General features: G+C 43.5%; 1 long non-coding RNA gene across 1 annotated transcript; it reads right to left on the bottom strand.

Annotated features, from left to right (window-relative positions):
* Window positions 1-14137: 14137 nt before the first annotated feature.
* On the bottom strand, window positions 14138-15123 carry LOC118497867. The gene is made up of 2 exons (XR_004900378.1): window positions 14635-15123; window positions 14138-14481 (listed from the first exon to the last, which is right to left on the bottom strand). It is a non-coding gene; the product is annotated as an uncharacterized LOC118497867 (long non-coding RNA).
* Between the last annotated feature and the right edge of the window lie 715 nt (window positions 15124-15838).

Here is a 15838-nt window from a genome sequence, read left to right as displayed (position 1 = left end):
TTTCTGGGTTCATTAAACTGCCCATCTGTATTTTCCTGCATCTCATTGAAATTTTTCAAAACTGCAGTTTTGAATCCTATGTCATTAAAGTAACTTATTTTCAAGTCTTTAAGTTTGTTATCTGGAGATTTAAAAATTTTCTTTCTGAGCTGCCATGCTACTTTGGCTGTTCATGATATTTGATAGCTCCCTACTGTCTAGGCACCTACGAAGTGGTAACCCCCCCCCCAAAAAAAAACAGAATTATCTTCTGGAAGGTGGGCCTCTTGTAGTACAGGCTTCCCCTGTTAGGGGAGTGTTCTAAGAACCCATCTGTATCAGTGGACCAGCTGGTGTTGTTGTGAGAGGCTGCATTCAAGAGTTGTTTTTTAAACTCTTTCAACACATTTGCACATTTGATGATAGATAATTTACAAGTGCACCTGCCCACACTGTTCTGAGTGTTTAGTAGTTTTTGACCAAAAATGGCATGACCCCTGTGCCCCACCCTCCCTGTTTTCCCCATCTCACCCCAAGTGACATTTGTATTTTTGTTTCCCTGAATGGAAAAAAATCCTCAAAGGGAAACTTCTCCTGATGTGGAAGAGGTGAAACAAAAAACGGTGGAAGCACTAAAAGGCACCAAAATTGATGACTTCAGAAAGTGTCTTGAGCAGTGGAAAAAATGTCCTGATAGGTGATTTGCACCAAATGGAGAGTACTCTGAAGGTGACTGAAGTTTGAACATGTAAGAATAAGCACACAATTTTTATAAATAAATTCCTTTTTTTCTGGTCCCCTTCATATGTATGAAAGGTACTTTTCTAATACAATAGGTTGATACAAATATTTCTATTATTTTATAGTAGGTGGCACTGAATCACAAGTTTTTAGCTTTCTTGCACATCTCTGGCTTTTCAGATCTTTGTGGGGTGATGGAAAACTGGAAGGTGGGCAACTCTCCTGTTATCTGGTCACCCCAGTTCCCAATCCTGTAGTGGGAGTTGTGGGCAATGGGGCTCCAAATCCATGAACTCCCAATACTGTCCCCACAACCAGAAGCTGCTGTCAGTGTAGCCATGATGCGTGGGGTTGGCTGGGGTGACCTGGCTTCCTTTTAAGTTGCTTTGCCCTCCAGGTAATGGCAACCTCAGACCTCTGTCAAGTCCCACCTGTGCCCCAGATTCCAGGGCCAGTCACAAAGTGTGCCCTTTGCTCAGGAAAAAGGGGATTTTCTAGCACCAGTTCTCAGGTTTGCAGATAATGTGCTCTGTGACCAGACACCAACGGTGCAGGGAGGCAACTCTGGGAGCGTGAGGCTTGGCAGGCTCCATGGCTTTGTTTCTCTGTCTGGGATGCTGACACAGCACCTGTGTGCTGTGTTCCTACCCAAATCACTTGGCTCAGGTGCAGCTCATACTGCCCACTCCTGCAAAAATGCCCAATCAAATCTCTTTTCTCCTTTTGGCTGAATAGTCCCAACAACACCTGAATCCTCCCCTCTCGAAGCTGAGCGCAACTGGGAGCTCTCAGCTGTGGGGCTGCACTTGTGGCTCATCTCAGCATTTCCCCCTTCGCACCTGCCCATCTTTAGATGTTTAAAGGCTCAAATCTCTCAGATGTGTTTGTGCATTGAGCACAGAATCCTTTGTTGAATTGTAGCTGCTCAAACCGTTAAAACTTCAAGGGTAGAAACCAAGCAGATCTCTTATGCTGACATTCCTTCAATGTCACTCTCCATAATTCCTTTTTATGCTCTGTTATCTAAAAAAAAAACAAACTCAATCTGAGAGCACAGGTCCAGAATGCTGCAGAGCACCACCCAGCTTGACTCAAGGTAACTTGATTTTTTGCTTGATTTCATTATAACCCTTTCACTGTTTAGTAACATGTTATTTAACCTCCATGTTTGTGTGTGTGTTTTTCTTGTAATTGATTTCTAGCGTCATGCCAATGGTACACATGCCAAGGTGTGTACCATTGTTGCTGAAAAAATGCTTAACGTGGTTTCTATCTAAAATTTAATGACACTTGTTTTGTATTCTGACATGTGATCTATCATAGAAAACATTCCATGTACACTTGAAAAAATATGCATTCTGCTGCTTCGGGGTGAAATGCTCTGAAAATATCAATTAAATCCACCTGGCCTAATGTATCATTGAATTCTTTGGTTTCCTTGTTGATTTTCTGTCTGGAAAAGCTATCCATTGATGTCAATGGGACGTTAAAATTCCTATTATGACTGCATTACTGTCACTTTCTCCCTTCACATCCACCAACATTTGCTTTATATGTTTAGGAGCTCCTATGTTGGGTGCATAAATGTTTACAAGAATTACATCCCCATGTCATAATGAGCCCTTAATTATTATGCTATGTACTTTTCTGTCTACTTCTAAACTTTTTGTTTTAAAGTCCAATTTGTATAAGTTTCATTCTGAAGTGGGTTTCTTGTAGACAGCATATATATGGGTCTACATTTAAAGTGATTACTAATAGGTAAATAATTATTTCCATTTTATTCTTTTTAACTATGTTTCCCTTTTTTTCTTTTTTTTTTTTTTAAAGAAAATCCACCAACATTTCTTGTAATAATGATTTGGTGGTAACAAACTCCTTTAGCTTTTTTCTTGTCTGGGAAAATCTTCATTTCTCCTTCAATATTAAATGGTAGCCCTGCTGTGCAAAGTAGTCTTGGTTGTAGATCCTTGGTTTCATCATTTTGAATATTTTGTGCCAATCCCTTCTGACCTGAAATGTTTTTGTTGAGAAATCAGTTGACAGTCTTGTGGGAGCTCTCTTGTAGGTAACTAGCTATCTTTTTCTTACTACTTTTAAGATTCTTTGTCTTTAACCTTTGGCATTTTAATCACAGTATGTTACAGTGTTGGCCTTTTAGGGCTCATCTTGTTTGGGACTCTCTGAGCTTCCTGAACATGTGTGTGTTTTTACTTCACCAGGTTAGGGATGTTTTATGCCATTATTTCTTCAAATAGGTCTTCAATTCCTTGCTCTCTATCTTCTCCTTCTGCTACTGCTATGATGCAGATGTTATGTTTCAGGTTGTCCCAGAGGTCCCTTAGACTATCTTCATTTTTCAAAGTTCTTTTTCCTTTTTGCTACTCTTATTGGGTGTTTTTTTGCTACCCTGCTTCCCAAATTGCTGATTTCATCCTATGCATCCTATAATCTGCTGTTTATTTTCTTCTACTGTATTCTTTTAGATATTGTATTCTTCATTTCTGATTCATTCTTTTTTATGTTTCCTGTGTCCTTTTTTATGCTTACTATCTCTTTGTTGAAATTCTCATCAAGGTCATCAATTCTTCTAAGTTCTCTGAGCATTCTTCTAACCATTGATTTGAACTCTGTATTTGGTGGATTGGTTCCCTCCATTTTATTTAGTTCTTTTCCTGGAGATTTCTCCTGTTTCTTCATTTAGGGCATGTTTCTTTGTTTGCTCATTGTGGCTGCTCCTCTGTTTTTGTTTCTGTGTGTTAGACTGATCTGCTTTGTTTCTCAGCTCTGGTGGGGTGGCCTTCTGTAGTGGGTGTCCTGTGGGGCTGTGGTGCAGTCACTCTTATGACCTGAGCTGGGAACTTCAGGAGTGTCTCTTGTGTGGGTTATGTGAGCCCTCCTGTTTTGGTTGAATCTGGATTGTTGATGGGCATGGTTGAGTGCAAGAACTGACCAGACCACAGTGTACAAGCTGCTGTGTGGGTGCTGACCCCACAGAGTGGAATTTACCTAGCAGGGTCTGGTGCCTGTCAACACCTCCCTTTGGTGCGCCATTTGTAGAGCTAATCAGGTCTTGTTCTGATGTGGTTCCAAGCTAGCCACCAGGTGTGTTGGTTCTGGGGCCTTCTGAGAGGGATGTCAGGTGCTGCCTCTGACCAGTCCGGGTCTAGCTATTAGGCACTACAAGATGATCCACAATTGTTAGCTACCAGTGCTGGGCCTGGTTGTGCATGGTAGGGGCCAAGATGTGTACCAAGACCGACTGCCACCAGTGCCAGTCCTGGTACAGGTCAGAAAAATGCCCAGGGTACCTTGAGATTCACTGCCATCTGCCAGCTGCTTGTTACTCTCAGCTACTAAAAGAGTTTCAGGTAGTACATGAGTTTCCTGAAGCAGGATCGAAGTCAGTCAAAAGGAAAAAGGAGTGGTTCACATTAGGTTATGCAGATTCAAATGTGGTACCAGTGTTGGGTCTGATGCCACTCAGCGAAAGTCTCAGGGTTGTGATCAGGGATTCCTAAGTAGACACAGCCTCTGAGATGACCAGGGGGTCTACATAAATGAAGCTCAAATTTGTTGCAGTTTTATTTCTCCAACATGATTAGCAGGAAATTAATAATTACAGCAACTTTTGAGGTACATGTTTAAAATGTAGCTTTCTTACACCTTCTTATAGACCTAGGCATCAGAATCTCATGGGTTTGCACTGAGGAACTGAATGGGCCAGCAGCAATTAGATTGTCTTCTGTGTGGCACTGGTCAAAAACTTAGAACTTGCAGAGTCAGTATAGGTAAGAACACTATACTGCTCTTAGAGCAGTCAGGTTTTACAGCAGACAGCTTTGTGTTGTTAGTATCTGTAACAGTGATTGGTACCTAGTATGTGCTCAATAAATATTTGTTGACTGAATGAACAAACAAAAAACTATTTTCATGAATTTAACACAATACCTCACTCTGATTTTTTATGTTTACCCCTTACTTGCCTGGCTACTCAAGGCTCTTTGAATACATTTCAGAGTACACGCTCTTCTCTGTACACTGCACAAATCTATTTTTTTTGTATCTCAGTTGCATTTTCACCTTTCTTGAAATAATTAGTATTATTTCATTTAGCATACATACATTAGTATTATTTCATTTTTAGCATACATACACAGTATTGTATGCTAAAAATGTTAAGTATTTTCTTCCATCTTTAATATTAAAATAGCTACACAAAAATTCACCAATTTTAATAACATTTTTAAATGCATGCTGACATGACAGCTGTCATAATACAATGTAACAAAATTGTTTCAAATAAAGTTAAAGACAACTAACCACTACCAGAGCCATCATACAGAAAAAAACAAACAATTTTTTGGCCAACCCAATATATAGTGGAAGGTTTATGCCAGGCATTAAGAATTCATAAATGAATAACACATAGACCTGATTCAAACAGGTCAACTGGAAAGTAGCTGACCTTCACCAGAGGGGTTGAGTAACTGCCCATGGCCGCCCAGAAGTGAAGTGATGGAGCCGGTATCTGAATCCAGGCAGTGTGACTACGGAATCTGTTCTGTTCTCTTAACCACTGTGCTACACAGGATCCTACACTCACACCCTGTGCTCTGTCCACTGCCCTAGCCTGCCTCCCTAAAATACACAAAAAAGTCAATACATGAGGAAAGGTTGCAGTGCTCACAGCCAACTTTGAGCAGAAGAACAGCAGCATTAGGAAACCACCTAGTTTAAACCAAGGGTTTCAAGACTTGAATTTAGACCCGGACAAAGATAAGCCCAGTTTCAGCAAAATATATTTAAAGCATTAAAATAATTCAATTTAGCCCTGGTCAGGTGGCTCAGTCTGCTGGGCCACTGTCCCGTACACCAAAAGGTTGTGGGTTCAATTCCTGTTCAGGACACATACCCATAGATTGCAGGTTCAATCCCTGGTCAGGGTGCGTACAAGAGGCAACTGATTGATGTCTCTCTGTCTCTCTCTCTCTCTGTGTCTGCCTCTCTCTTCCTCTTTCTCTAAAATCAACAGCATAGCCTCAGTGAGAATTGTTTTAAAATTTGGATCAAATTGGTAGGCCTGTCTTCTCTCTGGAGTAAGGTGTACTCTGGCAAGTTGCCACAGCCTAGAGTCAACAGCTTACCCCTGCCTCCCTCTCTCCCTCTGCTCTTTCCATCTTCCTACCCATTCCCCAACAGAAGTTCTTCCTGGTTTTTTCTGTGACCTCTGCGATCCTTGCCCATGTCCCTAATTTCATTTTCTGTACTGATGATTTAATGTGCTGCTGGTCTTTGATGGAGTACAGTTGTCCTTATTGGCTCTTTCCTGGATTGCATGAGTTTGCAATCACAGCTGTAACGAATGACCACAAACATGGTGGCTTAAAACAGCAGCAATTTATTCCCTTAGAGTTCTGAAGACCAGAAGTCCAAACCCAGTACCACTGGGCCAAAACCAACTTGTCACAGCAGCTGCACTTCCTTTGGGGTCTCCAAGGCAGAGTCTGTTCCTCATCTCTCCTGGCTTTCTGTGGCTGCTACAGGACATTCCCAGTTTGTGGCTGCATCTCCACAACCTCTGTCTCTGTCTGTTAAGGCCTGTGTGTGCATTGCCTCCTTAGGCCACCCATATAAAGACCCACCCACTGACCCCTGATAATCTGATTTAATCAACCTTTGCTACCTTATAAGACAGTATTCACTCTTTCTCCAAATGAGGTAATATTTACAACTTCCAGGGATTAAGACTTGATCTCCTTGAGTGACCATTATTCAGCCTACTAGTTTTCAAGCCCTGAAACTACAGAAAGATAGATTTTAAAAATAGAAACCTCTCTAACAATCCACTAGAAACACCACCATCATCAAGGAGAAACCCTCTCTTAGATCTTCTTCAGTCTGAGTTCTTTTCTCATGCTTCTCCTGAAAATACCCTTGTCTAGGCTGCCAAACCCTGCGTCATTTCTCAGTTCTTACCCTATCCTGGCAGCATCTGACACAGGCCGGCACTTCCTCCTGGAAGTCACCCTCTCCTGCATTTCCTCCTACTCTGCTAGCTACTTCCTCTCAGCCTTCCTTCCTGGGTCATCATCCTCCTACAACTTCTGTGTACCAGAGAGCCTGTGGCTCAGTGCTTTAGCACCTTTCCTTCTTTATCTATTCTTATTCCCTAAGTAATGAGATCCAGCTCCCATGGTGATTTTAGAACCACCGACACACTGATAATTCCCAGACTCACATCTCCATCCCAGCCTCTCCTCTAAACCTTTGTCATGGAACAACCTACTTCACATGTCCATCTGAATGCTGAACTGGGTCTCAATCCTCACAGGTGCAAAGAACTCTTTATTGCACTCCCCTCTGCAAACCTGCTCCTTCCCCAGTGTTCCCCACATCCCAAAAGTTAGGGGTCAATATGACTTCTCTTTCTCACATATCCTACAGCCAGTCAGCAAATGTTATTAGTTCTTTCTTATAAAAAAATTGGGAATCTACTTCCGTCCACCTTGACCACTATCACCTGTTCTAAGCTGCCATCCCGTGTTGCTCCTTACAATCTACAGAACCATGAAGATCATTTAAACACAGATCTCACCACATAGGTCCCTTCTCAGAACGTTCCGCTAGCTTCCCATCATATTTAAAACAAAATTCAAAGTTTTTACCATGGTTTGTGATGCCTCTCCAATGTCATTTCTTGTTGTTTCTGCCCTGATTCTGTACACCAAGCACATGGGCTTCCCCTGTTCTTCAGCTGTGCCATTCCCATCCCTGCCCCCAGGCTGTGCTCTCTGCAGCCTCTCCTAGACCACCCCGAGTGCCCACTAATTCCTTAGTGCCTTCCTGTCTCTGTCCAGTTGTTACTGCCTCAGGGAGAACACTCTGGACACCCTGCATAATAGCATCCTGTCACTCTCCAGCCCCTCATCACACTTTACGTTTTAAGGACATGTGCCACTTCCTGCCACTGTACTATGTACTCACTGGTCTACTTGACTACTTTCCGTCTCTGCACTGAAACACGGGCTTTCTGAGCGCAGGGAGTGTGGTGTGACTGATGATGCTCATCGCCAGAACAAGAGTGTGCTATGTCTTTTCCGAAAGAATGAGTGAGTGATTTAAAGACTGGTGAAGGGGCGGTGGTGGGGGGGTGGGGCTGGGGTACAGAAGATAAACTCTTACAGGGGACCTCCTTCCACTCTCCTGGCCACAAACTCTACTAATCGCAGCTGTGCTCCCTCCCAGGAGACTGTGCCCACCTGCCCGAGCAGGATGCCAGCTCCCACCAGCCTCCCCAGCCCCGTGACAGAGCCGACCTCGGAGAGTCAAGCGAGTGACGGACTGTTTCTGTCTTACAGAAACGGCTATGGCACGAAAATGCTATATTATTTATTTATTTGTTTGTTTATTTATTTATTTTTTAACTTTATTTACTTATTTTTTTGAGAGAGAAGGAAGGGAGAAAGAGGACAGAACCATCAACTGGCTGCCTCTTGCATGCCCCCTACTGGGGACCTGGCCCACAACAACCCAGGCATGTGCCCTGACCAGGAATTACCCTAACCCAGTGGCCTTTCAGCTGTTAGGACATTGCTCACTCCACTGAGCCACACCAGCCAGGGTGATATATGTGTGTCTGTTTGTTTATTTGTTTTAAATAAACATTACGTATTGGGATTCTCTGTAAGTTCTTAGCAAAAAGAGCTTCACCCGATGCCCACCTTGGGCAGCATTGAAAGAGCACAGCCATGCTGTGTTTGCTGCCCAGAACCCAGCTGGGGGCCCTGTGGGGCACCCCCAACACTGCCCCCAGAACAGGCCTTCTCTCCACCTCAGACACTGCTCCACCAGCACCACCCGCCCCCCCAGAGGAAATCCCACATCAAATAGGAACTCAATTGAACTTGTTAACAAACAAGCAAAAGTTCAGAGGTGAGCTTCAGTTTGAATTCTCAGTGTTTGTTGCTAGCTGGATATTCTTGGGAAAGTCACCTATTAGAACTCTGTTCCCTTATCCATAAAATCAGATGTCTGTCCCCTGGCCCATTCTTGAATTTTCCTCCTTGTACCCATTATGGCCTGCAACCCCCAAACTTCCTGCTCCCTGCTGCCTCCCAGCAGATCACTTCAGCCAGATGGCCATTGCCTGTTGAGGAGAGCATTTCCTGGAGGTGACACATGAGCCACCTGCAAGGTCAGCCTGAGGACTCTGCACCTGTGTGGCCACTGAGGCACCCAAGGCCGGGCCTTTGCAGGGCTTCCAAGTTCTTCCCTGTCCCCTGAAACCCTTACTTAAACTGTTGGTGACGCCACATTGTCAGAGTTTTCATCAAGTAAAGACAGTGGCAGAACAACCACTCCCTGAGGTCAAAAGCCACACACATGTGGTTGCCTCTCTAGCCCTTTCACCTCTGGTCCTTCTCCTTCAAACATTTTATGAAATACCATCTCTTCTGCTGAGCCCTTTGGATACAGGACTCATTCCAAACCAGGGTGCTTATCTTCAGTTGCTCCTAACTAGCAGTGTCACCCCCCGTGCCTTGGTTTCCTCACCTGTGAGATGGGGTTACTGTGAAACTGTGAGTCAGTACAGGTAAAGCACTTGCATAAATGTCTGGAGCAAAGTAAACCTTCCATGAATGTTGTCTTGCTGCTGCTACTAGGAAGACTGACCTCTCCCGTTTTGAAGAGGAATTGATTGTGGGACTCTGTCCGTTCCCCATAATTCTGTCCATGGCTGAGTGTACTTGAGTGCCCTGCCTAATGTAAACCTCTTCCTGCTGAGCTCTCTTTTGTCTACTGGCCACTGTGACATAGGGAGAAGCTCCCAACTGGGGAGGAACCAGACCTGGTTAACTCTGTGCCTTACACTCCTCCTCTGTCAGATGGAGGCAATCCCATAGGACTACTACTACTAAAAGGATTAACCAAATTGCATCATATAATAAGTGGTAGATAGTATTCTAACCCTTAGGCCTGGTTATCTGTCTGTAACCTGACTAGCTTTAGGTTCACTAACAGAAATAATCCATTTTTACAGTTCAAAAATAGTTTAGTATCAGCCATTTCACATGGTGCAATCTTATAATAGTAGCAGTAATAATAAAACCAATAGCACCCAATATTTACTTAATGCCTCCATACACCAGGGGCCCTCCTTCTTGTTCTCATGGATCATGCAGTTTGATTCCTGTGAAGTTGAGATCTGTGCCGTTATGATTCCCACTTGTCAAAGAAACTGAGACCCCAGAAGATTAGTAAATGTTCAAAGTTAACACAGCCAGTGATGGTGTAATAACCTACAGAACTGAATTCTGAGCTCACACATTCACCCAACACACACTGTCTCTACAGCTCAGCCCTCTGAATCTAGGCTCTGCTGTGCTCTCGTCAACCCATCGTCAGGCCTCTGGGGCTGGCACCCTGTCCTTGACACCTATGCAGTGGCTAGGCTTCTGCTACCTAATGAGAAATGCCCTGATTCTGCCTTGGTCTGCTTCAGCCCTCAAATGTGTCTTTCTCCTAGCTTCTCCATCACTGTGTTCTCTCTGTCCAGGAAAACACACCCGTTATTCCCATTGGACCTTCCTGAGAGGAAGTGCTTTACTGAATAGCTCCCCGCCGTGTGTGCTCTCCTGCTAACCATGCACCATGGTCTTCACATCAGATAGTGCTTGCTCCTTGCAACTTCACCTCAGTATCCCTCTCAGTCTCTTCCCCCTTCCTAGGAGCCTTCTAGAGTTATGTCAGTGCCCGCCTCCTCTGTCCTTTACTGCTGTCTTATGCAGATCATACCTCCTGCTGCTCTTGCATAGGACACAATGGGAACATTCCCAGAGGCACAGAGAACAAGAGACCTGGTTCTTGAGTGCAAAGACCTTGCAATCATTGGCAGACAGATTACAGAAAAAGAAACACAAGACAGTGCAGACAAGTGATGACCCAGGGGCATGAGGCGGCGAAGACTGAGCATTAGGGTCAGAGAGAAGAACACAATCCGGACACAGTTCAAAGAGATCCTGCTCATCATCACTTGCGCCAAGCCCAGAATCCCAGTGTTAAAGGGAGCCCAACGGGAGCTCAAGAGGGGCTCCCCTAGGAGGGCAGGGTGGTGACACAGCTGTGGGGAGGGTCCCTTCACCTTTGGCCCACATCGAGGAGCAGCAGTAGTTGAATTTCGTTTCTGAGCCTCACAACACGTGATCATGATTTAAGTTCTCCCCAGGGCCCAGGCTGGCTGGGCTGGAGCAAGCTGCAGCCTAAAAGCTCATGTTTGTTTGTTTGTACCCACACAAAGCAGGTATTTTTAAAAGATTTTTTTCAACTTCTGCTCACTGCACAAGCCTCACTTCTTTGTAGCCATTAAGTCTATCCACAGACAGGTATCAGGCACCACCAGGAAATCAATACGAACCATGAAATAAGATACTTCCTACCTTCCTCATGCATGTGAGTGGAGAAAGCCTCCAATGGTACTCAGAGCAGCCAGCTGCCCAATGCCCCTTTCCCTCTCTGTGAATGGCAAACATAGACTTGGTTTTCTGCCAAGAATATAGGCCAAGACTAAATTCAAAGGGCTCAGGAGTATCATGAAGTCAGTCTAAAGTCTCCTTTGCATCTCAGAAGCTCTTATAGGATGAATTCTGGAGAACTGTGGGGAGGAGAGATGAGAGAGTCACTGGATGGAGACGTATACAATGATCAGGCCCTCTATTTCCAGCAGAACTACTAACCATGTGCATTTACTGCTAAAAATCCTCCTAAACCTTTACTTTCAAACCCTGTCCTACAGTCTTATCCATACACAGCAGGACCTCTATACTGTGTCCAGCTTTGGTTCATCTGAGATTACTGATTATTAATGACAGTCTGTACCCTGAGCCTCTGTTTCTCAATGAGATTTTGAACTTAGCAGCTTTGTGACCAGCAGGCAGGCCCTGTTCACCATACCTGGAGGACAGTGGATAGGTCCAAGGATGACAGCAGTGGGCACGGCATTCATCTCGGTCCACTCGGGCTGCCACAGCAAAATGCCCCTGCCTGGGGGCTTCAATAGCAGACACTTATTTTCCCTAGTCTGGAGGCTGAAAGACCAAGATCAAGGGTGCCACATGGTTGGTTTGAGATGAGAGCTCTTGTCTCAGGGTGCAGGTGCCACCTTCTTGCTGTGTTCTCAGAGACCCCCTCTTTATATACCACAGGGATGGAGGGAGCGTGCTGTGGTCTGGTGTCTCTTCTTATAAGGACACTAGTCCTGTGAGGAGGGGACTACTCTCATGACCTCATCAAACCTATTATTTCCCAAAGTCCCATCTACACATACCAACCCATAAGGGTTAGGGGTTCCATATACTGAGGGGAGATGGGGGGTGGTTAGGGGTTGTACTAGAGATACACTGTTACTATATGGACGGACCCTCCTGCTCAGGAACAGAAGGACCCACTGGGGGCAGGACCACACTCATCTATGGCGACGTCTTAGCTGTGCTCTGTAGGCAGCTGTGGTCAGTGTGATGTGGAGCAGCTGCTCTGCTGTGGTGTGAGCCACACTGGACTTGCAATAACAGATAGTTTCATCACCTGACACCCAGTACAGTGGCTGCTATGAAGAACAGAGAATTGTGTCCCTGATGATGTGGAGAAGCCAGAACCCTCACATAACGATAGTAGGATTGTTAAGTGGCACAACCTCTATGGAAAACAATATGGCAGTTCCTCAAAAACTTAAAAGTAGAATTATCCCATGACCAAGCAAATGATCCAACAATTCTACTTCCAAAAAAACTGAAAGCGGGTTCTCCACAAGATATTTGTACATTCATGTTCATAGCAGCACTATTCACAATGGCCAAGACATGGAAGAAACCCAAATGTCCACCGACATGAATGGAAAAACAAAATGTTTGTTTGTTTATTTATATACAAACGATGGAATACTATTCGGCCTTAAAAAGGAAGAAAATCTTGTCACATAGATGAACTTTGAGGGCATTATGCTAAGTGAAATAAGCCAGTCATAAAAAGCAAATACTGTATGATCCACTTTTATGAAATGTCTAAGTTAGTCTAATTCATAGAAACAGAAGGTAGAAGTGGCAGTGACCAAGGGCTGGGGCAGGAGAAAATGAGGAATTGCCATTTAATGGGTGCAGATTTCAATTTTGCAAACTAAAAAGTTCTGGAGATCTGTTGCACTACAAAGTGAATATTGTTAAGTGAACTGTACACTTAGAAATGATTGAGATGATAAACTTTGTTATCAGTTTTTCAAACCACAAGTTAAAAAAAAAAACCCACAGGTGTCAAGTCGTACTTCAAGCAGGTGCTAGCAATGAGTCATTTAAACTTCCTAGGCTTCCGTTCCCTTACCTGTAAATTAGGGGTAATGATGTCTGTCTCTGAGTATTGGATGAGGTATACGCAAACGGTGGGGACATTTCAGGGCAATACGGGAGTAGTGTGCTAGTACTGTGCTGCTGGAAATAGTTCTGCCACAATTCCAATAATAGCAAATGTGTTAGTTACCTGGAAGCATTTGTTTGGCTTACACTGGACACTTGCACACTGTAGGAACAGGAACTGCCTGTCCTATCAATTCCCAGTTTTGGAGTACAGTCAAGATTTTAAATGAAATTTTGAGATTAGGAATATGTCATCTAGATAGAAGGAATCAGAACAAGTTACTTGAGTGGAAAGCATTTGGCTAAGATTTGTAAATGGTGACCAGAACCTGAGTCATTTCTATCATCAGAGAACAACTGCAAAGACTGGCTCAGTCCCAGATGCTCCTCTGGAAAAGCTAAGCTAGTAAAATCCATTTGTGGGCTGTAAGATGCTCACTGCTCATGTACACTGCTGTCTTTTCATAAAAGTTTACTTGTAAAGACAACAGCAAGCATCAGGAAATAGCATGTATTCATCCTTATTCTGCCTGTATATCTTCAGGAAGTTCTGTTCCCAGGTTACTGAGTTTGGGGTAAAAGGACAGAACACAAGCTTCCTACTATGCACCCAGATGAGAGAGAAGAGATCTTTTCCTTGGTTCTTCTACTAAAGAACAGTCAAAACCAGAACGCAGTTCCCTTTTGGACATCTTCAAAAGAGCCTAGAAAAAGGTAATTTGAGAAAGATAACCATTCGCAGTGTTCCTAGAAGTCACTTGACACAACACCAGCAGGTGGCGTGTTCAGACCTGTGAGGACCACCACCACTGGCACCTGGTGCTGTCAGACGGTTAGAGAGGAGGGGATATCTACAGTTCAGTGAGCTCACCCTGATTCTGACAGCATAAGGGAGCAATGAGCAGCGATGAGGCTAACCTCAATGAGCACATATTTTCTAAAGGTTGCATTTGACTTTTGAATATTACTGTTTCTTTTAGAAAGTTGGTTTGGTGGATGCAATTTAAGGGAAATTTTCTCTTTACTTGGGATCATGTGTCTTGGGATCTAAGGGACCCAACCAAAGCATTTTGCTATTTGTCTAAGAGAGTCTTGGGTCATCATTCCAATTCATGTTAGGTCAGGAATCCTGAGGTAGACAGGCAAATGAGGTACCCTGTCAAAGCACAGTTACAGACCTCGTTAGAATGGAAGTTGGACGAGGGGCAGATTTTTGTTTGTTTGTTCACTGCTTCACTCCCATCACCTGGAAGAGTTCTGAGCACAGAGTGGTGCTGAATCACTATTCTTCAAGTGCACAAATGAGCATGAGCTGACGACTTACACACAAACTACACAATTATAAGAATACAGCAACCTTCCCAGCCAGGGTACATGCCTAGGTTGCAGGCCATAACCCCCAGCAACCGCACGTTGATGTTTCTCTCTCTCTCTCTCTATCTCCCTCCCTTTCCTCTCTAAAAATAAATAAATAAATAAATAAATAAATAAATAAAAAGAATAGAGCAACCAGTTTCTCAGGGGAGGGAAACACATCTATGTCATACATGACTGAGTATGTGGCTAAATGTGACTAATTTTCTTGATGTCATGCCAACAGTGTTTAATACATCTACAGCTGGAAAGAAATCATTGACCCTTGTGCCTTATATCCAAATATCGTGTCCAGAACACTAAAAATATATTTAGTTTTTAGGAATCTCAAAATCTGAGAAAACAAGCATGTAAATAATGGGAACTATAAAATCAACTGATGTGATATTTAGACTGAGCAGCCAAAGAAAGTTAAAATCTTAAAAATTAATTACATCATGACTGTGGGCATCTCATCATCAAGTCTCTGTCTAGTTAAATGACTGTTTTACTACTTTCTTTTTGAGACTTAGTTTATAAAGATTTGCCATAATTTGCTAACTTCACTATTAATTTGAGACCTTGTTGAGAGTCCTTGTAAAATCACATACTTTAGGTTTTTTAAAAATATATTCTAGCACACTGTACTTTTTTTTATTTTAATCATTGTTCAAATACAATTTTCTCCTTTTTACTCCCAATCCAGCCCCGCCCACCCCTCCCCACTTCCCTCCCATTACCACCCTCCCCTTAGTTTATGACCATGTGTCCTTTAAGTTGGTTCCCGTGAACCCTTCCCACTGTCCCCTGAAATTCCCTCTACTCTCTTCTGTGTGCACTGTCAGCCTGACCTCTATTTCAGAGTCTTTGGTTATATTTCACTTGTTTTTTTGTTTTGTTGTTTAGGTTCCTGTTAAAGGTGAGATCATATGGTATTTGTCTTTCACTGCCTGGCTTGTTTCGCTTAGCATAATGTTTTCCAGCTCCATCCACACTGTTGCAAAGGGTAGGAGCTCCTTCCTTCTTTCTGCTACATAGAATTCCATTGTGTAAATGTACCATAGTTTTTTGATCCATTCATTTACTGATGGGCATCTTGGTTGCTTCCAGCATCTAGCTATTATAAATTGTGCTGCTATGAACATTGGGATGCATAGGTTCTTTTGAATTGGTGTTTTAGTGTTCTTAGGATATAGTCCCAGCAGTGGAATCGCAGGGCAAAAGGCAGATCCATTTTTAGTTTTCTGAGGAAGTTCCATACTGCTTTCCATAGTGGTTGTACCAGTCTGCAGTCCCACCAACAGTGCACTAGGGATCCCTTTTCTCCACAACCTCTCCAACACTTGTTTGTTGCTTTGTTT

The sequence above is a fragment of the Phyllostomus discolor genome, chromosome 13 (genome assembly GCF_004126475.2).
Source record: "Phyllostomus discolor isolate MPI-MPIP mPhyDis1 chromosome 13, mPhyDis1.pri.v3, whole genome shotgun sequence".
Taxonomy (NCBI): domain Eukaryota; kingdom Metazoa; phylum Chordata; class Mammalia; order Chiroptera; family Phyllostomidae; genus Phyllostomus; species Phyllostomus discolor.
The sequence above is the reverse complement of the archived record's forward strand: the minus strand, read 5'-3'. Positions and strand labels throughout refer to the sequence as shown.